Raw genomic sequence first — 23,765 nt, 5'->3', positions numbered from 1 at the left:
GCTTTCTCCCACTTTCTAACACCATAGCCAACTGTTTTCCCATCATCGTAATGTCTCACCCCAATGTAAACTATACATTGTCCAGGGAAGTCCAAGGAAGAATAAGAAAAATTGTCCAAGGAAGAATATATATTTCTCTACAGCATGAAAGGTGGTTTGCAAGGAGAGCAGATTGCTCTGCCTGCAAACGATCAGGGAGACATCTCTGGGCAGCTGGATTGGCTGCCCAGACAATTACCGGCTCCTTCATGGAGCCATTTGGGGCAGTGGGATTCCCAACTCCCAGAAGCAGAAGTGCACCTAGGTGATTTTGGAGCCTGGAGCTAAAGGCATTTTGGAGTCCCCTCTCCACTCCACATTCACACACTGTGACACACACAGTATTTTTAACATGTCAGTTCTTGAGGGCACAAACAGCAACTGAACTCACAAGAATGTAAGAATATAAAACAGGGATGTTTATACAAATTTGCATTGGCAGAAACATTTCAATAGGCAACATATTCCCATTCAACATATTTCTTCCCCCAATTCCCCCTCTGTCTCTACAGCAGAGGTCACGCTTGGCTGCCCGGCACATTAGTAGGCCAGCACCACGCAGGACAGATTAAGGAGGATTTGGAGGGCCACAGGTCGTCCTGGACTTTGGCCCCGAAGTCCAGGGGTAAGAGTGCCTCTGCCCAGAAGTCCCATAATGCACTGTGCATGTGTGTGGTGCCTTTTGTGGAGCCTCCTGACACTGGGAGGCTTGTTGTAGCCTCCTGGTTGGGAGGCTCCTCATGCATTGGTGTGGCATGGAGTCGTGCCACAATGACACACTTTCAAGAAACCTGCTTTTTGGGTGCTCTCACACCCAAAAGCCAGGTTTAGCAGCAGGCTCTATAAGTGGCCTTGCTGCTGCCCCACTGCCGGGAGCCATGCAGCTCCCGTTGCTACTCACGACTGGGAGTCTAGCCTGATTTTTGCCGATCATGGGAATAGCCTCATTGTTTATTATGGTGTAAAGATGACTAGGGAAATGTTTGCATAGCGTATAGTAACTTTTTTTCTTTATAGTAGTATATAGTCAGAGATGAAAATGCCACCTGAAAGTGTTGCACATTAACAGAGCAGTTACAGACCCATGTATTGCTAGAGCAACAGAATCAGAGACAGTGAGACATAGCAGCTTGCTACATCTCTCCCCAACAAGCTTTACTGCTGTCTGAGAAGAAAGCATGAGCAAATCCTGACATGAGCAAATGTTCAGGTAAAAATATTCTTCCTCTGATCTTTCCCCAAGCTCTTATTTTTGGTAGTTGCCAGGAGCAAGCACAAAGCAACTTAGACAATGCAAAATTAATTTGCATAACCAGCAAAATTGATTTGCATAACATGCAAAATAGGTTGCACAGATTTTGAGAACGAGAATATTTACAACCCTAATGATCCACCCCATGTAGTTTATGAGCTTCATAGATGCCCTTAACACTCCTACATATATATGGTGCACTCAGGGTTGTTCAGAATTGTGGGCAGGAATGAAGATATATTTTCTGATCTGGAGTTTTTGAGCAAAATTCAAATCTCTCACTGATATTCAGAGAAGAGACTGGTATTGTTTTACTTGTTCTGATAGAAATTGATCAGTATCTCTTTATCATTTGCAGGCAGAAGATTCTTTTACTTGTCTCTCAGTCCCTCTCATGTGACATGTACACACATGAAGTCCTGGAACATGTGAAACATAATAAAGGAGATATATACTTTTGAGAATATACAAAGAGCCTTTCATCTAAGAAACAAGAGGACCACCTGCATCAAAGATAAGATATGATGTCTTCTTTTGCAAAGGGTTGTGGTTTCCAAGTGGCCTTGAGACCCAGTACTGTATCTCTTACTTAGAAAATAAGAGATACTTTCCATCTCTTCAATTTGCCCAGTTCCCCCTGACCGTTTAGGAAAGGTGGAAAATATCCATTTTTTTGGTCCACTGTTTGCTGTGGTTGGGCATTATATTTGCTCTTTTCTCTTTAAGAGTTTGGCAGGTTGTTGTGAAGGTGAATGAGAAGATCCCTTGAATATGAAAATAAAACATTGAATCCTGCTCAATAGTATCACAAGGGGATACATCCATATTTAAACATCGACCTTGTGGTCAATGTGTTCTGGCATTGGCATCCAGTTATTGCCCCAATCTTAATTTAAATAGGAAAAAATCTATGTATGCCTAACATACAAGTACTTGTCCAATGGTGACATTATCTTCCTTAATAGTTCAGCATTTTTCTTACATTCAGTTGCAGAAATAGATGTTCTGAACTCAATCCCATCAACATTAGAAGTGGTGTAGTTTACGTTTCTTGGTCATTTTTAATCTGCCTGATTCTGGCATTTGCTCCTTAGCCTCCTTTTCATTGTAAGAGTCTATTCTTTCACATTTCCCCAGCTCCATATTGTAGAAAATGTGAAACATGAAGCTATGATAAACCACAGATGCACTGGGAATCTTTCCTATATTAAATTGCTTAAATATATCTATCAAAGGTCAAAGATGGTGAAGATATGGGGAATTGGAGGAGCAGAATTTTGGACATTATCTGCCCAGTTAGAACTGCCAAAACCCTTGGCTTCCATTAAAACTGTGCATTAAAAATCTATTCTTACATTTGAAGCCTGGATACAGCTTTTTCAAGTATTGAACCTAAACAATTTGGCAGGCAAACCACAATGCAGTTATCAACAACTTACTATTAGTGAACCTCTCTTATTTAACTTTTTCAGTTTTTACTTATTCATTATGCTGATATGACCTTGTATTTTAGGCAGCGTGCTGATATTTCTTAGCATGTAGATTGGTTTTGAAAGATGTACAACTTTCCTTGCAAATAACTATTTATAACAATAACAATAACTATTCCAGTTATTTTTCAATGTATATATTTATATAGGTTGCAAGTTATTCAAGAACTATATTTTTCTCAAGAAGCAGCAGTGGCAAGTTGATCAGAGAATCAGGGTAAGAACTGCTAGAGTAGGCTTCTATGTTAGGTTTGTATGTATACAGTTTTATTATTATTATTGGAAAGCATCAACAATGCAAACTCATCCCCTCAGTTTTAGCATAATCTGACTGGACAGACATCATTCAAGGATTCTGTAGCAGTTTCCTGTGCTGAGCAGAAGATTGAACCTTCATGATACCTTCCAAATCTAGCATTTTAATATTCTATGATATCATATGTTCTATGTGTGAACTAGGCATTAGGGATGTGCACAAAACCACCTTACCTGGTTTGGTTCGGATTTGAACTGAACTTGAACCAAACCAGACCAGTTCAGTTTTGGCTCCCTTCAATGCCCCCCAGTTCGGTTCGGTCTAGGGGGGGTTCAACACGCAATTTTTTTAAAAAATTAATCTTACCCCCTGGTCATGCCCCAGGCCACGCAGGCCTCCAAACTGGCTGCTGCACCAGGGAATAGGCCTGGAAAGGGCTGAAGATGCCCGAACCGGACAAGTTTTAACTCCCCAGGAGGCTGGTGGGTAGGGATGTGCACAGACCGGTTCGGAGGCCATTCTAAAGGCCTCCGGACCGGTCCAGACACAGGGTGGTTTTGGTTCGGCAAGATGGGCTGGGGGTTCCATTAAGGATGGGGGGGGCTTTACTTACCCCTCCCAACAACGGCACTGTATTTTATTGAGCAATCGGGCAGCAGGATATCGGGCAGGAGTGCTGCTCTTCCAGCTTGCTTTTTAACCCTTTCTGGGCAACCGGAGCTCCCGAGAGCCCGCCCCCGGCAGCGCATGTGCGTGTCTGTGTTTTCCTGAGCGGACAGATCAAAGAGTTAAAAGGGCTTTCAAAATGTCTGCACTAAAATGGCAGCTGTTGTGAGGCGGAGCTACATTGTTGTTCGCTCTGTTCAGCCAGAAATAACAAAGCTGCCCTCCCTTCCCTCTTGGCTTTCCCTGCCCCGCGAGCACGCGTGGAAGCCAGACACTCCACCTCCCGCCGCGCCGTGGTGGTGTCCCTGTTTCTGCAAGCGTGCTCGAAACACGCAGCTCCAAACTCCTGTGCATTTTGCAACTCTTGTGATGGTGGGGAAGATCCAGCATAAACTGGGCCTGGGTCTGCTAAGGCAGAGCGGGCGCCGCCGCCGCCCCCCCCACAATCTCCGTGCAAAAGTGGAAGTGTGGGGATCTCTGTAAAGTTTCATGGTTTAACATTGAAATGTGATAGAAACCACCACATTTTAGGGGGTTCATTTATTTCTGAGGTGCTTTTTCTCCTAATTGGCATTGCATGGGAATGGGATAGAAACCACCCCACCATTGGGAGCCCATTCATTTCGTGGGTGAGTTTCCTCCCAAATGACTTGACATGGGAATGGGATAGAAACCACCCCACCACAGGGAGTCCTTTCATTTTGGGATATCCCCCCATTATATTTTTATTAATATCATAACTTTCATAAATGGTGAGGGGTCATACTTGTGGATATATTGTGTACCAAAGTGCAGGTAAGACTATGAAAATGGCAATGTTGGGAGCGCAGTGGCTTGCTTGTTTATGCTCATTTGTGCAGCTAGGGAAATCTACCCCAAGGTCTGAATGAGGGTTGAAGACATTTCCAGACATTGAGCACTTCCTCACAATCAGTTAGAAAGGGCTGGAGGAAGAGCAGGGAGGAAGGCTGCTTGCGCTTATCTCCCTGCAGAAGATCCCTCTTTTTCCCCTGGGTGGGCAGATCATCCATCCACATGATTGCCAGTTGCCGCCGGCAGTGCGGAGGGTCAGATCCCAGCCCCTGGAACTCCCATAATGCACCGCATGAGTGTGTGGTGCATTATGGGGATTCCCCCGATGCTGGCCGGGAGACTCGCAGTCACCCAGTGGATTAAAAAAATGGGGCTAAGAGAGCGCTGGCTCTCTTAACCTCATTTAAGAGGGTGGCTGGCTTGGTGGGTTTGCTGCTGAGGCACCACTGGGATCGGGCATGATTCCATCAGTTCTCACTCACAGGCAAAACCAGGCTTGAATTAGTTAGCCCTGTTTTGCCTGTTCATGAGAACAGCCTCAGTGTGTGTTTAGCCTAGGATTATCACTTTTTTGTTCACACACTCTGTTAGGAGGAGGTGACATGACATCATCATGCATTAACCATCCATTGTCAATCTGTCCATTCACCATGCTTAAACAATCAGACTGATATTTGGAGTGTTTCTGACTCCCCCCCCCAAAAAAAATGGTAGATCTGTGTATTGACTGAACATGTGTACTGCTCTTAGAGCTACTGTTCTGTCTTTTAGATAGCCTGTAGGCTTTTGGGTAGCACTAAAAATGCTCAGCAAAACATTCCACAAGAAACTCAGTGTGGAAAAGCAATGAATTCCTAGACTTGTGGCACTACAAGAAACACATCTGGAAGTGCCTAAGGTCTTGGAAGCAAAAACTCTAGTCATAGCAAACGTGTTAGCACACAGCAAGGCTATTCACACAAATGTGCAAAATTGGGCTGAGGGAGTCCAGCCCAGTTTTGCATGCATGTGTGAACTGCTGGGATTGGGCTGATCCTGGCAGCACCACGGTGGCAGGCCCACCAAAGTAGATACCCTTTAAAATGAGGTTCAGGTAGCAAGCACTCCTTTAATGCCATTTTTTAAAATTATCTGGCAGCCTAGAAAGGAGGGATCCTCATGATGCACCTCACACTTGTGCAGTGCATTGTGGTATTTCTGGGGGCTGGGATGACACATCCTGGCCCCCAGCCCTCCCTGTTGCCTAGGTGCAGGGAGCACGCCCAACACAGGAAGAACGGTCGTCTGCGGGGAAGGTAAGTCTAACCCGTCTTCCCTGCAGCCTGTTCTGGAGCCCTTCTCACCAGTCATGAGAAGAAGCTCACTGTCATCTTGCTCTGATTGACAAGGAATCTTGCACTTTTCTTAGTATTGGTCAGAACATGCCGGAAGCAAATAAAGCAGGATATTACTGTTACACATCAATCATAGGTGAGTATGGGCTTATTTCTCACAAAACCATTGGGCAGAATACCCTTGCACAGTCTCTCTTGCATATCTGGCTCAACAAGGGCTAGGAACTATTTTAAGAAATGAAAGCTAGGAATCCAGTTCAGGTAATGACCAAGCAGGCACAAACCCCAATGCATCCATTTGGCAGTTCTGTGAATCTGTGGTGTATCTCCTCTGCTTTTAGAAGACTTGATGGCTGCAGTGGTAGTAGCAACAAAGGCTGTAGCTTTCAGAGATGGGCAGCGCTGTATCTGAAAAAGTATTTAAATACATATTTTCAATACTTTTGTATTTTGCATCTAAAATACATTTGCTAGGGTATTTTGTATTTTTAAAATACATTGCCAAAACCAATATACATCTCAGCCAATCACTGCTTTGCTTTCATGCTCCAAAAGCTGCCTTCTTATTGCAAGCAGGCCAGCCCATTGGCTTCCAAGCATCCTTGAGTTTATACTCTGTTCTTTCCTCTCTGCCCTCGGAAGTCTGAATAGTTTTACTCTGCTGCTAACTGGTCAGCCAGCCAAATTTGAAAATCAAAGGGGAAAAGAGAGAGAGAGACCGTCCCTTGGAGTAAAATGGGAAATGAGGAGTGAACAACACAGGAAATCTAGAAGCCATGTTTGCTTAGATTGGATTAAAAGCTTCTAAAGTTTTAAAAGCCATCTTTTCCCTCACAACAGCCTGTAAAATTGGTCACATATAGAGAGAGGGAGAGCAATTGCCTCACAGGAGCAGATGACTCAACGTACAGTATCCCAGGTTTTCTCCCCATTTTATCCTCACAACAATCTTTTGATGTAGGCTAGGCTGAGAAATAGTGAGTGGCCAAGATCACCCAGTGATCTGACTGAGTGAGGGCTTCATCACTGAGTGAGGGCTTCAACCTGGGTCTCCCAGTTCTCATCCAACAACCTAATCACTATACCACATTGGCTTATGGGGCAGTTAGTAGGGGTGTGCAATTCGGGTTTTGGGGTGATTCGGCTCGGACCTGAACCGAATCACCCCTGTTCTGTTTTGTGCCCGAATCTGGGTCACCCGAATCACCCTTGATTCGGTTCGGATTCGGATTTAATCCGAATCCAAATCTGAATCGATTAGGATGGGTAAAAAGGGTCCCAGGGGCAAGATTTTTGGGTGGGGTGGTAGTGCCCAATGGGTGGAGTCTGCCACCCCAATTTCAGGGGGATTGGGCAAAGGGCTGATTTTTGGCAATTTTTTAAAGTTTTAGTGACTTTGGGGCAGTTCGGGGGCATAGCATGGGATCTGGGCAAAAGGAGTGGGGTGGAGTGGTAGTGACTAATGGGTGCAGGCTACCACCCCAATTTCAGGGGGATAGGGCAAAGGGCTGATTTTTGGGAAATTTCTGAAATTTTCATGTCTTTGGGGTATATTGGGGCAGAAAGTGGGGCCTGGGGCAAAATAGTGGGGTGGGGTGGTAGTGCCTAATGGGTGGAGGCTACCACCCCAATTTCAGGGGGATTGGACAAAGGGCTGATTTTTTGAGAATTTTTGAAGTTTTAGTGGCTTTGGGGCAGTTTGGGGGCAAAAAGTGGATCTGCCCCAAAAGAGTAGGGTGGGGTGGTAGTGCCTAATGGTTGGAGGCTACCACCCCAATTTCAGGGGGATTGGGCAGAGACCTGATTTTTTGGGAATATTTGAAGTTTGGGTGTCTTTGGGGCAGATTGGGGGCAGTAAGTGGATCTGCCCCAAAAGAGTGGGGTGGGCTGGTAGATAGTGCCTAATGGGTGGAGACTACCACCAATCCCCAATTTCAGAGTGATTGGGCAGAGGGGTGAATTTTGGTGAATTTATGAGGTTTGTCTTCATAAGGTGAAGTGTGCTAAATTGATTACTTCCTAATATTATTCATAGTAATTGAGGTGTGAAAAAGTGAAAGTGGGGTCATGAGAGTTGTTTAATTGAAAAAAATCTCATTTGCTATGATAGAATGAGAATTCACACCTCAGAAAAAACTTCTGAGGTGTGAATTCTCATTCTATCATAGCAAATGAGATTTTTTTCAATTAGACAACTTTCATGACCCCACTTTCACTTTTTCACACTTACTATGAATATGAGGAAGTAATCAATTTAGCACACTTCACCTTATGAAGACAAACCTCATTAATTCACCAAAATTCACCCCTCTGCCCAATCACTCTGAAATTGGGGATGGGTGGTAGCCTCCACCCATTAGGCACTATCTACCAGCCCATCCCACTCCTTTGGGGCAGATCCACTTTCTGCCCCCTATCTGCCCCAAAGACACCCAAACTTCAAATATTCCCAAAAAATCAGGCCTCTGCCCAATCCCCCTGAAATTGGGGTGGTAGCCCCCACCGATTAGGCACTACCACCCCACCCCATTCTTTTGGGGCAGATCCACTTTCTGCCCCAAACTGCCCCAAAGTCACTAAAACTTCAAAAATTCTCAAAAAAATCAGCCCTTTGTCCAATCCCCCTGAAATTGGGGTGGTAGCCTCCACCCATTAGGCACTACCACCCCACCCCACTATTCTGCCCCAGGCCCCACTTTCTGCCCCAATCTGCCCCAAAGACATGAAAACTTCAAAAATTCTCAAAAAATCAGCCCTTTGCCCAATCCCCCTGAAATTGGGGTGGTAGCCTCCACCCATTAGGCACTACCACCCCACCCCACTCCTTTTGCCCAGATCCCATGCTATGCCCCCGAACTGCCCCAAAGTCACTAAAACTTTAAAAAAATCGCCAAAAATCAACCATGAACCGAATCACCCGAATTTTTCGGGTCCGAAATTCAGGTGATTCGGCTCGTGCCCGAAAAATATCGGGGGACATCGGGGGTGATTTGGTTCAGCCCCGAATCACCCGAAATTGTTTGTTTCGGGCACAGATCGTTCTGTGCCCGAAATTTTTTGCACATCCCTAGCAGTTAGAATCTTCTTTATTTTCTGATTTGTAGGAGGATATACAAATAAATTCTTTAGATTTCTAAATAGCTTTCTTTAGCTTTCTTACTGAGTGACAGCTTGAGTTTAGTGGAATCCTTCTGAGTTTCTCCTGTAAAGCACCCCCTCATTGCTCTCAGTGCTTCAAGAATAGCATAGGGAGAAAGGAAAGGGAAAGAAGCAGATTAATTGAGGTAAAAGGAATTGTTCTCCTCCCGATATAATTGCTTCACCATAAATAATATAATTGCTTCACCATAAATACAACTTGCTGCTCATTTGACTATGTCACAACTATAGCTTTGCAGCCTTTATCATGACTAACTTTCTGTCATTTCAATGGGTCTACTCTAAGCAGGATTAACATTGGGTACATCCTGTTGTCTTTCAATTTCTACTGGCATACTTTATGTATATTTGCTTCCTCCCTGCTCCCAGAAAAAAGCCTGCAGATGCCCATGGAGTGTGGTGAGAATGGGGAAACATAGCAAACATAGCACAAAGAAACAGTGCATTATGTTGTTTTGGAATTATTGATCTGATTGAGTGTTTAAAAAGCTGGAAATACTCCAGTTTTTGCAGAAGAAATTCAAGCACATTAGTATGTTGAATGGGTATCCCATTGTCCAATGGCTATTTTTTTCTAGTTCTAATACAAGTCTAACATCAAGTGGTCCTGTAGAACTGGTATTTTCCTTTGCTGGGATGATTCACAGCCCCAGAAAGTACAACTTGAGTAATTTAATATTTGAAAAACGTGTATTGCTTAAAAGAAATGGGGTAAAAATTCAGACAAGTAATAGACATCTCAAAATTGTTTCGTTTTCTCGGGCATTGTATTTTGCATTTTAAGTTGTATTTTAAAATGCTATTTTGTCTTTTTATTGATTGTTTACCAAGTATTTTATTCATTTATTATTTATTTATTTGATTTATATACCGCCCTTCAAAAAATGGCTCAGGGCATAATCAGCTATTTCGTATCTAAAATACATTTGCTCAGGTATTTTATATTTTGTATTCAAAATGCTTTTAATAAGAATTTTGCCCATCTCTGGTAGCTTTTGAAAAGGCTGCTATGCTCCAGTGCACATCAGGGCCTATAGTTCATTGCAAAGGCCCAGTGAGCCTTCCAAACAACAAGCGAACCTACTGGCCATGATGGATGTCAGAAATGCACTCAGACAAACCTTTAAATTTAGCTTTAAAAAAATACATTTGAAGAAGAATTTGGTGACAATCCGACCGGGATAAGAGTGGGGTTACCTTCCCCTAAGGCTTCTGGCATGACTCACTTGTTTGAGTCATCTGGAATTGCCAGCTCCTTTCTCCAAACCAGCTCTGCTTCTAGCACATCCTGGTACAAATTGTGTTGCTTTTGAGCGCAGGCCATGAACGTGCCTCTGGGGAGCATGGTGGGTGGCTTCCTTAAGTGTAAATGGAGCCGGTGCACCATGCCACCTAGCAGCCCCCACGGCGGGGAATCGCTTCCACCACTTACCTGGCTCCCACAGAGGCGAGCCCCTGCCAGCATCCAGGTGAGTGGCGGAGGCGATTCCTCGCCGCAGGTGCTGCTGGGTGGCACGGTGCGCCAGCTCCATTTACACTTAAAGAAGCCGCCCACCACGCCCCCCGGAGGTGCATTCATGGCCCGCACCTGGTTGCTTTATCTGTGTGTCCGTGTTTATATTTGGATGGTTCTGCATTTTTTGCATAGGAGCTAGACTATGAGGTCTTTCACATGACCTCAATTGGGAGGAAGGGAGGGCTGCAGGGAAGGCTGGAGCTCACCTGCTTTCCCCAGCAGATGAGCAGCTGCCCTCTGCTGCACCACACATCCACACGAGCAGTGGTGCAGAGGAGGGAGACACTGGGAGTGGGAAACATACTTCTTGTTAGGTCAGCCACTGCACTTGGCATGACCCCCTTTCCCCCTGGCTTGCCACTGGAAATGTTGGTGAGCCAGGAGAAGCAGTATAACCTGACATTGATTGCCTAGATGATCTCCTGATAAGGTTAAGCGAACCACAGTTTTGCTTAACCTCCGCTAAACGCCAGGTTAAAAAAGTGGGGCTTGGCACAGGAGCAGCGCCAGGAGCGACCTCGCTCCTGATGCTTCACACATGCAGCCTAACCCAGGCTGGGCTGCCTTAGCCTGGGTTAGGTTGCACCTGTGAATACCCTTTGTATGTTGATATGGTTTCTTCCATCTGTGCCCCTTGCAATGCATAAGCTCTCTGTGAGTTATTGGAACATGTATGACCTCTCACAGAACAAGGCATATACCTTGGACAGAAGTCTGAAACAGAGCATCCTGTACAGCACTGTAATTCACTATGCCTGGCTCACAGAGCTTTTAACAAATTCTCCTGCTTGTGAACATCAAACTGATCCATAAATATGCCCAAGGAAATGTTCTTGCAAAAATGGCAAAGCAAATGAGCTTAGACTCTAAAGCCCCTGAGTCCTGATATCGCAGGAAGAATGAATCTATTTTCACATCTTAGTGCATTAGAGAGAAATCCTTATTTAATCAAATTTGTAATGATGTCAATGGCTTCAGAAGCAAAAGGGCTTGCCTGGAACATCTGCTATATTAGGAAATCTGTGCTCCCAATTTGCTTCTGATAGGCCAAGAGGTAACAACAATACTTAACATTCTTCAAGGTTTCCTTGGAACACTTTGCTGCTATAATGGAAAGACCAGATGAAGTGAATTAAAATGACCTTGCTGCTTTGAATTAGTAAAAATTGGTGTATTCAGGCACTAAATCAATGGCTGGCAACAGCATGGCTCAGCTGTATGGAAGCCTGCGGTAGGCCTCTCATAATGTGACATGCAAGTATCTATCTTTGCAGATGCCAGCACTTTCCTCAGCTTTCTCCCAGAACCCACTGTGCTAACACCTGTCTGAACTTGAAGTTTGGATTGAAGGTGGCTTAATGATTTGGCAGTTGTGCTGTACAAAGCCACGTGGTTAACACGAATTCTCAAGCAATTCGTATTCATAGCAACGAGGGTTCTTGTTCCTCATACTATAAAGAACTCTCTGGAAACCAGTGATGACAAAATTAATCATTGCTGTAAATTTCAAACTGCATCAGTCCAAAACTTTGTATAGCATTGTCACATAAGCATCATTTAACCAAAATAAAGTGAATGGCTCACTAACTGTATTCCATGACAAAGCTTTATTAACACCACTGATTCTCATTAAAATCAGTTCTATTCTATCTATATGTACCTGCATTTTAAAGAGAAGAAATAATTTGGACATCTGCCTTGTGATTGGCAAAAAATCTTTAATAGTGACAATATTTTAAATTAAGGAAATATTATATATATATATTCTTAATTTTAACTACTTTCCATATTTTGACTAATGCACGGGTGTTACCATGTAATGGTGACATACTGGGAAATCACATAGACATAACAATTATTCTAAATACCACCAGTATTCACAACCACTCTTTATATCTACATAAACAGCAATGCTACCTATAAACATAACTGTGTTGGTATGTTAGTATAATGCATACTTTCACACTCATAAATAGTATTGTCATTCAACTGCTATTTCTGGTCTTGCCAGCCATATAAACCAGCATTTTTTGCCCTTTAATGTTTCACTGATAAAATTGCTCTCAATACTCCTGCCATGCCCTTCTTTCCACCTTGAATCCAGGATGTTAGCTCTAGCACTGCTAACAGCACAGCTCTTGCAAATGCAAAGAAATGTAATCCATTGTATGTTTTGATTTACTGCCTCCATTTTGTTTTGTTTGTGACTGTTACTCATGTGCAAATAAAAAGTAGTTGTTACAAGGGGGAATTTTGCATGCTCTCCGAGGGACATTGAAGGCATGGTTATAAAAAGGGCAGTCTTTCCCAAGAGACACAGGGAGTCAGGTCACATAATGAATTAGGTCACATAATGAATTAGGTCACATAATGAATATATTTTATTGAGTATAATAAAAGAAACATGAAGAATAAAAAACATGACGGGCATTCCCACATTACTCATAACATGTAAGATGGAACACATGTCTAAGCACACATGTAAGATGGAACACATGTCTAAGCACACAACTTAACTTCTGTGATCAACTGTCCTATTTCTAAATTGAACATACCTATATATGTTTGGAGTATGGATTTTCTAATTGTGAAGTGTAGACTTTTTGATGTGTAGTTAGTGTGGATCCTCTGATAGGAATACTAAGTCTAATGTTTAGGGGAAAGGCACCAAAGAGGAAGAATTAACCGACATGGGGAAGATCGACTAAGGTTGGGAACACAGACAGGATAAACATAAAAAAGACAATGAGCAGAAAGACAGGGAAATAAACTTAAACAGCCCCTTACTGGGTCACGTTAGAGGAACACCTTTAAACATTAGGCAAGTGAAGGGGAACAGAGACAGATGAGAGTTGGCCCAAGAACCCAGGGGGTGGGGAGCAAAATGCAAACACACACAAACCACAAAAGAATTCAGATGCACAGAATGGATAAATCCCGCCCACTCTTCCAGAGCAAGAACTGAGACTAATTTGACAGGGAAATCTGAACAGACTCAGATACACACAAACCAGAAAGAAAGACCTGGGCTGGCTGAGTCAGGGAAGCTCATGCTCTGAGAATGGTGGTAAAAGCCAAGGAGCACCTGACTGTTTTTGGATCACTTTCTTCTACCATGAGATTGCATGTTGATCAGATGACCAGATGCCAAAATAAATACTTCTTTGGCATCTGCCATCATGGGGTGCCACCCTCTCCTAGGGCAGGGGTGCAAATTGATGTTCAGCACCTCTCTGTTGCTGAATTTGTGGTTTTGTAGTTGACCTGTTTGGGTCGAGACCCCTATAGGGGTCTCTTTTTATTCTGGGGAAAAGGTAACTGCCCTCCCCGTGGGGAAGGGGCCTGGACCCACCCTTCCCCAATACCTTGGTAAAAGATAGATTTTTTTAAAAGGGGAAACTCATAGATCTAACCAGACACATAGTAAGCCACCAGCTGCATGGGTGTAACCCGCCGCCGGCGGCCCCTAGGCACCCTAGCCATGCTGCTGTGTCTGATGTCAGATCAGGCATCTCAGATCTGGGCCGGATGATGATGTCATTGAAGACTTGCATAATACTTGCTTCGCAGTATTATGCACTAGTGAGCTTTCTCTATGAAAACTTACTTCTGTCAATCAAGAGCTAGACAGGCAGCCAGACAGACAAGGTGGATTGCTTTCTTTATAGCTCTCTGCCATATTGCCCAAAGACAACCTATCTTATAGGGTTCAGATTCTTAGATCTGCCCCTATAGCTTTCAGATGGATTTTTCCATACAGTCACCCTGGTACTGTAAACAATTGCTCTAGACTCAGCATATGCACACTTTGGAAACTTTGCCCCCCCCCGGTCACCCCTTTCCTTCTATGTGGGGTTCTTATCCATAAAATCCTGTCTCCAAAGAAACATGTACATAATTTTCACAGGCACCTTAATGCCTCTGTCTGGGTCAAAATAAGGAGGGGTGTCAACAAAATAACCAAAGGAGGGGTGGATACCACATTAGAACACTGGATCATGGTTCAATGATCAGAACTTTTCCTCTACCAAGCATTTCAATATTGTTTAACAAGCAATTCCACTATAGCACAACAATATTCAGAATGCTCCAGACAGATAGATAAAAATCAGTATGTTCATTACTACCAGAGAATAACAAAATGTTGGCAAGAATGCAAAAGCACAAGATAGCATTCAAGGCACTTAGCAATTATCTAAGAAGAACATGTCTAGTAATCTTCCCCTTTTCTCTGGGTAACTGGCTCACTTAATTTTCAGTCATGCCCCTAACTAGAGTGTCCCTTGTAGCAATTGCAAGGATTGATATAGGCCTCAACCTGTCCATTGGGGGGACCTTCGAATATAGGTCCCAGTTGGGCCCCTTGCTCCAAACATCAAATCTCTTGATTCTCTCTCCCAGTGGTTTCATGTAGATGTTAAAAGGAGACAATATGTAGCCTTGTGGAACTCCATACTTTAGCATTCACTTTGTTTCCAACAATACCATCTGGAATCTGCCAGACAGGTAGGACTGGAACCACTGCAAAACAGTAGGGATGTGCACAAATTAGTTCATGCACTCCTGGGAGGTGGGGAGGTTCCTTTAAGGGGGCAGGGTGGTGCCCTTACCTGCTCCGCCGCTTTCCCCCAGCCATTGCTCTTCCCAAAATCAATAGTGTGGAGTTGCAGCATACCTACTTGAAGCCCTGTTCAGCATCGTACCAGAAGTGGCTGGCACGAGTAACTTTTCAATTGTACGGGTTAACGCTATGCACACTGAAAAATATTTTTGAATGAGAGGAAATTCCTTAAAATGAGAGGGGGAGAGGCAATTTTTGCTGATATCTGCATCCCACTGTCCCACCCAAAAATATGTCCCTTGAGGGTTGTGGAACCCTCAGGGAAATTTGGGGGTAGGAGGAGCTGGAAGAAACAAGGATTGGTGAAATTGTTGTTATATGTGTGAAATGTTTTTCAGTGCACAAAAATGTTAGTTTGGATGTCAGCCAATCTTTATCAAAATGGTTCACAATAACTGCAGCAGATTTACACAGTAATGTTCAGAATACAAGGTGTAGTTGATAGTGGCTCTTAGCTTTGCTCCCCTAAAACCAGGTGGAGGAAGCAAAGAAGGTTCCTAGAGGATAGAGAGTTGCCTAGTGTATCAGTTGTGTCTGCTGCTGTCATTCTGCTACTGCTCTGAGAAGGTGGTATCCACAACCTCTTAGAGTTCATGGCCTCTTTATTATCCCTCTTCTCCCTAAATATATTACTTCATAAAGAGAGTTCCAAACACCTCATCTCAAATGCTGGACTTTCGAATCAGTTCGGCGCTCCATAAAAGGAGTGCCGAACCGGTTCGTGCACATTCCTAAAAAACAGTGCCATCCAATCCCATCTCCCTCAAGCAATCCAGAAGGATACCATGGTCGATGGTATTGGAAGCCACTGAGAGAGCCAAAAGGATCAGCAGAGTCACACTCCCTCTGTTGATAGCCAATTGGAGATCATCCATCAGGGCAACCAAGGCAGTCTCAACCCCATAGCCCACTTGAAAGCCGGTTTGGAATGGGTCTAGGTTATCTGTCTATCTATCTATCTATCTATTTATCTATCTATCTATCTGATTTATATAATGCCCTTCCAAAAATGGCTCAGGTTGGTTTACATCAAAATAAAAACAAAATCAATGAACAATTAAAATCGAAACTAAATCAATTAAACAGTTAAAATCATTTAAACATTAAAAATCATTAATGTTAAAATCATTTTAAAACAATATTAAAAATGAAAAACCATGAATCTAATTAAAAGCCTCGGTGAATAAATGTGTCTTCAGTGCCTTTTTAAAAGTTGCCAAAGATGGGAAGGCTATTATTTCAACAGGGAGTGCATTCCAAAGTTCAGGGGCAGCAACAGGGAAGGCCTGTTCCTGAGTAGCCACTAAATGAGTTGGCAGCAGTCGCAGACAAACTTCTCCAGATGATCTTAACAGGCGGCGGGGCTCATGGTGAAGAAGACATTCTCTTAAATACCCAGGACCTAAGCTGTTTAGAGCATTATAGGTAAAAATAAGCACTTTGTATTCTGCCTGGAAATGTATCGGCAGCTAGTGTAGTTATTTCAACACAGGTGTAATATGGTCTCTCCTAGATGACTCAGAGACCAACCTGGCTGCCACATTCTGGACCAACTGCAGTTTCCAGACTATGTAGAAAGGCAGCCCCCCATAGAGCGCATTGCAGTAATCCAGATTACTATTGTATGTACCACCGTTTTGAGGTCATTCATCTCAAGAAATGGACGCAGCTGGCATAGCAGTCGAAGCTGATAAAAAGCCCCTCTGGCCACTGCTTCAACCTTGGACACTAGGGAGAGGTTTGGAACCAGAAGCACCCCCAGACTGTGTACCTGTTCTGTCCAGGGGAGCGTGACCCCATCCACAAATGGCAGATCAAAATTGTTTCCTGAGTTCTGACCCTGAACAATAAGTACCTCCGTCTTATCTAGATTCAGCCTCAGTTTGTTATCCCTCATCCAGCCCAATACTGCTTCCAGCCAGGCATTTAGGGAGGTTATGCCTTCTCATGATGATGTTGACATGGAGAAATAGATTTGAGTTTCATCAGCATGTTGATAATGCCCTACACCAAATCTCCTGATGATCTCTCCCAGCAGTTTCATGTAGATGTTAAACAACGTCGGAGACAATATGGAGCCCTGAGGGTCACCATAGGAAACCTCAGATTTGGAAGAACAGTCTCCAGTCAACACCATCTGGAACCTGCCCGAGAGGTAGGAGTGGAACCACTGCAAAACAGTGCCTCCCACTCCCAATCTCCTCAGACATTACAGAGGGATACTATGGTCAATAGCATAAAAAGCCGCCGAGAGAAAAGGACCAACAGAGTCACACTCCCTCTGTCAATTCCTAATTGGAGATCATCCATCAGGTTGACCAAGGTAGTCTCCACCCCATAGCCCACCTGAAAGCCAGTTTGAAATGGGTCTAGATAATCAGTTTCCTCCAAGACCACCTGGAGCTGGGAAGCCGCCACCTTCTCAGTCACCTTGCCCAGCCATGCAAGGTTGGAGGCATGCCTGTAGTTGCTTAACTCTGAGGGATCCAAGGCAGGCTTCTTCAGAAGTGGTCTAATAATTGCCTCCTTAAGGAGGCATCCTGCCCTCCCTCAGAGAAGCATTTATAATCTCTGCCAGGCCCTCTACAACAGCCTCCCTGCCAGATAGTATAAGCCATGTTGGGTAAGGATCAAGAGGGCAGGTTGTAGGCCGCACCATTCCAAGCAATTTGTCCACATCATCAGGAGTCAGAAACTGAAATTGATCCAGGGCTGTCACATAAGAAGAGCTGCTGGACACCTCGGCATCAGACTCTGTAACAACTGTGGAGTTGGAACCAAGTCGGCCCGAATACAAGAGATTTTGTCCACAAAAAACTCATTAAGAACGTCATAGTGGGTAATTGTGGGTTCCACGCACTGATTCAAGGGGGGAAGGGCTGCACATTAGCCCCTTCACAACCCTGAACAACTCCACCGGACATGAACTTATGGACGTAATATGGGAGGAAAGGAATTGCTTCTTTGCAGCATGTATTGCCTAAACATAGATCTTCAAATGCACTCTATGAAGTAATTTGTCAGATTTGGGTCGAGTCTTTCTCTACTTGTGGTCTTGTTGTCTACCTCACCGCTTCAGCCTCTATAGTTCTTCCATATACCAAGGGGACAGTTCTGAATCAGGTTGGAGAGGATGCCTAGAATCAATCATGTCCACTGCCCTGGTGAGTTGATTGTTCCAGTTCTCAACCAGAGTGTTGACAGGGTCACCAGGAGAGCCAACACTAAATCCTTCCAAGGCTTCTCAGAATCCTATTGGATCATCCTAATGCCCCCCCCCCCCCCACACACACACAAACATCTGCGGAGGTGGGATGTGGTTGAGAGTTAATCAGATGGTGGTCCGACCATGACAATGGGGAAATCACAGGAGTCACCACCCACGGAACACCACCCTGTTCAGAGTGAAAGACCAGATCAAGCGTGTGACCAGCAATATGCAGTGGTCCTGAGACCACTTGGGATAGGCCCATAGTCATCATGGTTGCTATGAATTCCAGAGCCTCCCTGGACAAATTGGTCCCAACGTGAACATTGAAGTCCCCAAGCACCACAAGGCTGGAAGACTCTACTGTCACTCCCGAAACCAAGTCTGTCAGCTCAGTTCGGGACTCCCTTGGGTAGTGGGATGATCAGCACACCAACAGAAGTCCCAGTTTATCCCTGGTCCCCAAACTTAGGTACACACATTCAATATGGTCAGACATTTCGACAGGGATCCTGGCAAGGAAGATATTGTTCTTATAGACCTTATAATCTGTATATATACATTCTTATAATCTGTGTCATCCAAAACTGCCTGGAGATGAGAGGCCATCACCCGCTCAATTGCCTTGCCTATGGAAGTTTAGAAAAGGGTCTGTAATTAGGCAACTCCAAGGGGTCCAATGCATGTTTCTTCAGATAAGGTCTAATAATATCCTCCTTAAAACAAGGAGGCATCCTGCCCTCCCTCAGAGAAGCATTTATAATATTTACCAGACAGTCTCCAATAATGTGACTGAAATAAGCCAAGTTTGGCAAGGGTTGAGAGGATAGGACATGGGACGCACAGTCTGAAGCAGTTTGTCCACATCCTCAGGAGTCACAAACTGAAAGTGATCCAATCAAAACCTACAAGAGGAGTTGATGGACACCTCTACAGTAGACTCTGCAATTACTGTAGAGTCTAGTTCGGCATGAATATGTGAGAGTTTATAAGCAAAAAGGTCTTTAAAGACATCACAGCAAGTGACAGATGGTTCCAAGTTCAAATTCAAGGCAGAAGGTGAATAAATTAGCCCCCTCACAACCCAAGACAACCCAGTTGGATGTGAATTTGCAGAATCAATGAGGACAGACAAAACTGCTTTTTTGCCTCCTGTACTACCAGAGCATAGATCTTCAAATGTATCTATCGGATTTGTGCCGTCTTCCTCCACGTGCACTCCTGTTGTCTCCATCACCACCTCAGCTCCTGTAGTTTTTCTGAGTAATATGGGACTGACTTCGAAGAAGGTCAGCGAGGACGCTTAGGAGCAATTGTGTCTACCACTCTAGTGAGTTCATTATTCCATATTTGCACCAGAGTATTGACAGAATCACTAGAAGAGCCAACTTGAAACACTTCTGCGGCTTCTTGGAATCCTGTTGGATCCAATAACATTTTAGGATGGGACAATCTAATAGGTCTTTCACCTTTGCAGAGGGGGGTTGTGCACCTGTAAGCATATACCTGTAAATACATCCTGTAAACCAGGGGTTCTCAAACTTGAGTCCCCAGATGTTTGACTACAACTGCCATCATCTTCAGCTACAAAGACTTCAGCCTTCGTAGCTGGAAATGATGAGAGTCATAGTCCAACAACATCAGCGGACCCAAGTTTGAGAACCCCTGCAGTAAGCTCATTGTGGTGTAGGATATGTGAATCCAGACCTAAAAGCTTGCACAGAAATGCATTGGTGGATGATTAGTGCTCTGGTCTGAATCAAAAGTCAGTTATGCACAAACCACCCTTTTGCTAAGGTACTAATAGGAGTAGTATGGGAGAAAGAGTTATTGTTGCAATGAACAGTGACAGTAGCTCCAAACCTCCACTTTACAATGTGCTTCTAACGAGTTACTTGCTATTGCACTTCCTCTTTCCACACTACTATTGCTCCTCAGGGAAACAAATACTCAAATATTCCTCCTTAAATCATGTATGGATCTCATGCTTCCGCTTCATATTTTATTGCACCAGATAAATCAGGTCTATGCACCTGGTGACCCACCAAGCATAGCCTGACTGGCAGCCTTTAATATATGTGCTGATTTTAGAGATGGAGCAAACAAAAATGATTGGGGGAATTGTGAGCAATCCCTTCAAATAATCACAAGAGCAAGGGCTTTAGTTACCAGGGGGAAAATATGCTCTCCTGCTACTGCATCCCCCAACGCATCTGCCTCAGTAAGCTATGCATTAACTAACCATAAAGCTCTTATCTTTGCCTGTGAGAGGAGGAACAGAAGTGGAAAGCAGTCCATCTCACTAACTAGGCAGTCGTTTTGACTCCCTACCAAGTTGCTATAGAAATGACATACTGAGTATGCTAGCAGGATGGGCTTCTTCCCACTCTCATTTCCCCTCCATGCAGGGGAAGAATTTGTTTTGCTTTTGCGAAGGGAGGGAATTTGAAAAGGGAGGGCATGCATGCCATTGAGCTCCATTTTGAGAACTGATCTAAACATGGTCTGGGTCAACTAAAAATGGTTGTGAAGGGTTGCTCCCCCCCAATTAAAAAAACCCCGCCCCAGAAGGATTCTTTGCATTTTCAGTCCCCTGTCCCTGTTTTTGACTATCAAACCTGGGAGGAGGAAAAATGTCAAACACTCAGCAAGCCACTATATGGAGATGTAAATATCAGGTGGTATAAAATATGATTGATTGATTGATAAATAAATAAATAAATAAATATGTGGCTTGAGGACTGCATTAAGTATGGTTGCATTCTGTCTGAAATGCACATTGCATTATATCTTTAAATTTAAGGTTATTTCCATGCCTTTTCTGCAATTATTACCCAAAGGTAACAGATTCAGTTTTTCTTCCATAGCTATGCATAAGAAATTTCATAATGCTGCAGACAGTGTTTTAAGTAAAGCCAAAAGGACATTATCTGGAAGAAACTAACTACAAATGAGAAGAAAGTGATCCAGGAGTGGTAAAGGTTAAGAGACATGTAGCTATCTTTATACAGTGGTCCCTCTACTTACGAAATTAATCCGTTCCGAATGCACATTTGTAAGTCGAAAAATTCGTAAGTCGAAAAGCGGTTTCCCATAGGAATGCATTGGGAACGGATTAATGCGTTCCGGAGCCTAGAAAAAAGACCCAGACCCCCAGTAAGGCTTGCAAACTGCACAGGAACATTTCTTTTCAAGAATAAACAGGCAGTAAACAGGCAGGCAAGTCAAGGAAACCGCATGTAAAATTCGTAAGTCGAGGAAACCCCATCTAAAAATTTGTAAGTCGAGGAAACCCCATCTAAAAATTTGTAAGTCGAAAAAACCACATCTAAAACCGGATCTAAAACTGCCATTTGTAACTCGAAAAATACTTATGTCGAGTAGTTTGTAAGTCGAGGGACCACTGTACTTAGTTGTGCTTGAAAACACTTGCACAGAATAATCTAGTTTGTTAAAGTGGATATTTTCTACATTGATTGTCCTTTAAGATTTTTGTTTTACTTTTTTATACCTGCTACAGCAACAGAAAATGTTTCTGGATGACTGGTTAGAATATAAATAGTTTATTACAAATCATAAACATGCAACACATAATTCAAGTGATTCAAGTAGGAGAATCCATATAATTTTAACCTAATGTATCTACCAGAATGCATAATGGATCAAACCAAGTTGTAACAAGATGAGATGCAAGGGGAAGAAATGGGAACCAACTTTTTTTAATGCCATGAATTAATTGAAATAGAGAGCAAAGTATGGTTTGTACAAAGATTTACAGAATGTAGAGATGAAAGCATGGTAATTAAAGTATTTAGTTTAAGGAAGTAGATGCCATTTAATTAGAAGCTGCAATTTATAAACATCAAGATTCTGAAATGTCTCTTTTCAAGTACCTGCACATGCTTTGTATTTCATTGATGGAATATGGATCTGAAGGTCCTCAAAAATAGAGTATTTTACTGTTGAATTTCTCAACTTAACCCTTATTCGCCTTTGTAGATCTCCACCATTCTCTGTGGAACAATGAGGAATACTGAAAAACCTACAGAATTATTAAGTTATTATATTTGTTCCATCAAGTAAATAGAGGTTCTGCATTGTGCAGGAAAATGCTGTGATTTTTGTATTTATATATAGTGAAATGTGTGCCAGGGCTGTAGAATCAATTTTGTGTCCTCCTTTTGACACCCCCGCCCCCAAATAAAATGCCTAAACTAAATTACTTCTTTTTTCAGTATATTTAGATGATCCCTTTGGGATAGAAATGAGAAACCCTGAGTCAAATAATAACTGTTGCCTACACTGTGATTCCATCCAGGACTATACAAGGCCATTGGCCCAGCCAGGATTGAATGGAAGTGCTATTAATATGAACCTGTGCATCCATGTGGGATATGATCACCAAAGTTTGTACAATTGTGGTGGCAGCAGCACACACAGTTTTTGGCAGCAGCACACTGAGAAGAATATGTGACTCAGACAGTCTCAGTGACAGAGCCATTATGGCCAAGCACACTCCCTTCTCCAAAGGCTGCCTTCATTCAAAATAATTCAGCAACAGCCTTTTCATCTGCCAGTTTCCCTCCTACCATTTCCCACAGTTTCAAACCTTACTATGTTACATGTAGGGATGATGAAAAATGGCAGCCAAAGCTAAAGTCACGATCTCGTCTACTATTTCTGTGTCGCTGATGTCAGTTCTGGGAAGACTCATTTTTATTCCTCCTGATCCACTGACAAGGAAGAATAAAAACTTCCTGTTGCTAGAGTTTCACTGAGGACTACTCTAAGCTGCTCCTTACTCAGCAAAGACACTTCTGAGCATGCTAGGACCCTGCTTTGTGTTTTCTGTTTCTTTGTGTATTGTATTTCTGAGTCATTGCCTAAAACATAAAGAACTATACAACCCAGAGAACTATTTAGGGTAGTGAAATCCACAACAGATTGTGAGGAACTCCAAAAAGATCTCTCCAAACTGGGGGACAAAATGACAAATGTGGTTCAATGTAAACAGGTGTAAAGTGATGCACATTGGGGCAAAAAACACCAACTTCACATATACACTGATGGGATCTGAGCTGTCGGTGACTGACCAGGAGAGAGATCTTGGGGTCGTGGTAGACAGCTCATTGAAAGTGTCATCTCAGTGCATGGCAGCTGTGAAAAAGGCTAATTCCATGCTAGGAATCATTAGGAAGGGGATTGAAAATAAAAATGCTAATATTATAATGCCTTTATACAAATCTATGGTGTGGCAACATCTGAAGTACTGCGTACAGCTTTGGTCACAGTATCTTAAGAAGGATATTGCAGAACTGGAAAAGGTGTAGAAGAGGGCAACCAAAATGATCAGGGGCCTGGAGCACCTTCCTGATGAGACTAGGCTACAGCATCTGGGGCTCTTTACCTTG

The 23,765-nt window shown here is 43.3% G+C and overlaps 1 long non-coding RNA gene across 5 annotated transcripts in view; it reads left to right on the top strand.

Annotated features, from left to right (window-relative positions):
* The window catches only part of LOC128345647 (uncharacterized), a 79,819-nt gene extending 56,583 nt beyond the window's left edge, over positions 1 to 23,236 (top strand). For 4 of the 5 annotated variants that reach the window (XR_008316557.1, XR_008316556.1, XR_008316558.1 and 1 more), the window contains 2 exons: positions 1,650 to 2,998; positions 17,182 to 23,236. This is a non-coding gene — a long non-coding RNA (uncharacterized LOC128345647). The remainder of the gene's footprint in view (positions 1 to 1,649; positions 2,999 to 17,181) is intronic. The other variant, XR_008316559.1, reaches the window with a different exon arrangement.
* Positions 23,237 to 23,765: the final 529 nt, after the last annotated feature.

This window comes from Hemicordylus capensis, chromosome 2 (assembly GCF_027244095.1).
Source record: "Hemicordylus capensis ecotype Gifberg chromosome 2, rHemCap1.1.pri, whole genome shotgun sequence".
Lineage (NCBI taxonomy): Eukaryota > Metazoa > Chordata > Lepidosauria > Squamata > Cordylidae > Hemicordylus > Hemicordylus capensis.
This window is presented reverse-complemented; position numbering and strand designations above follow the sequence as displayed.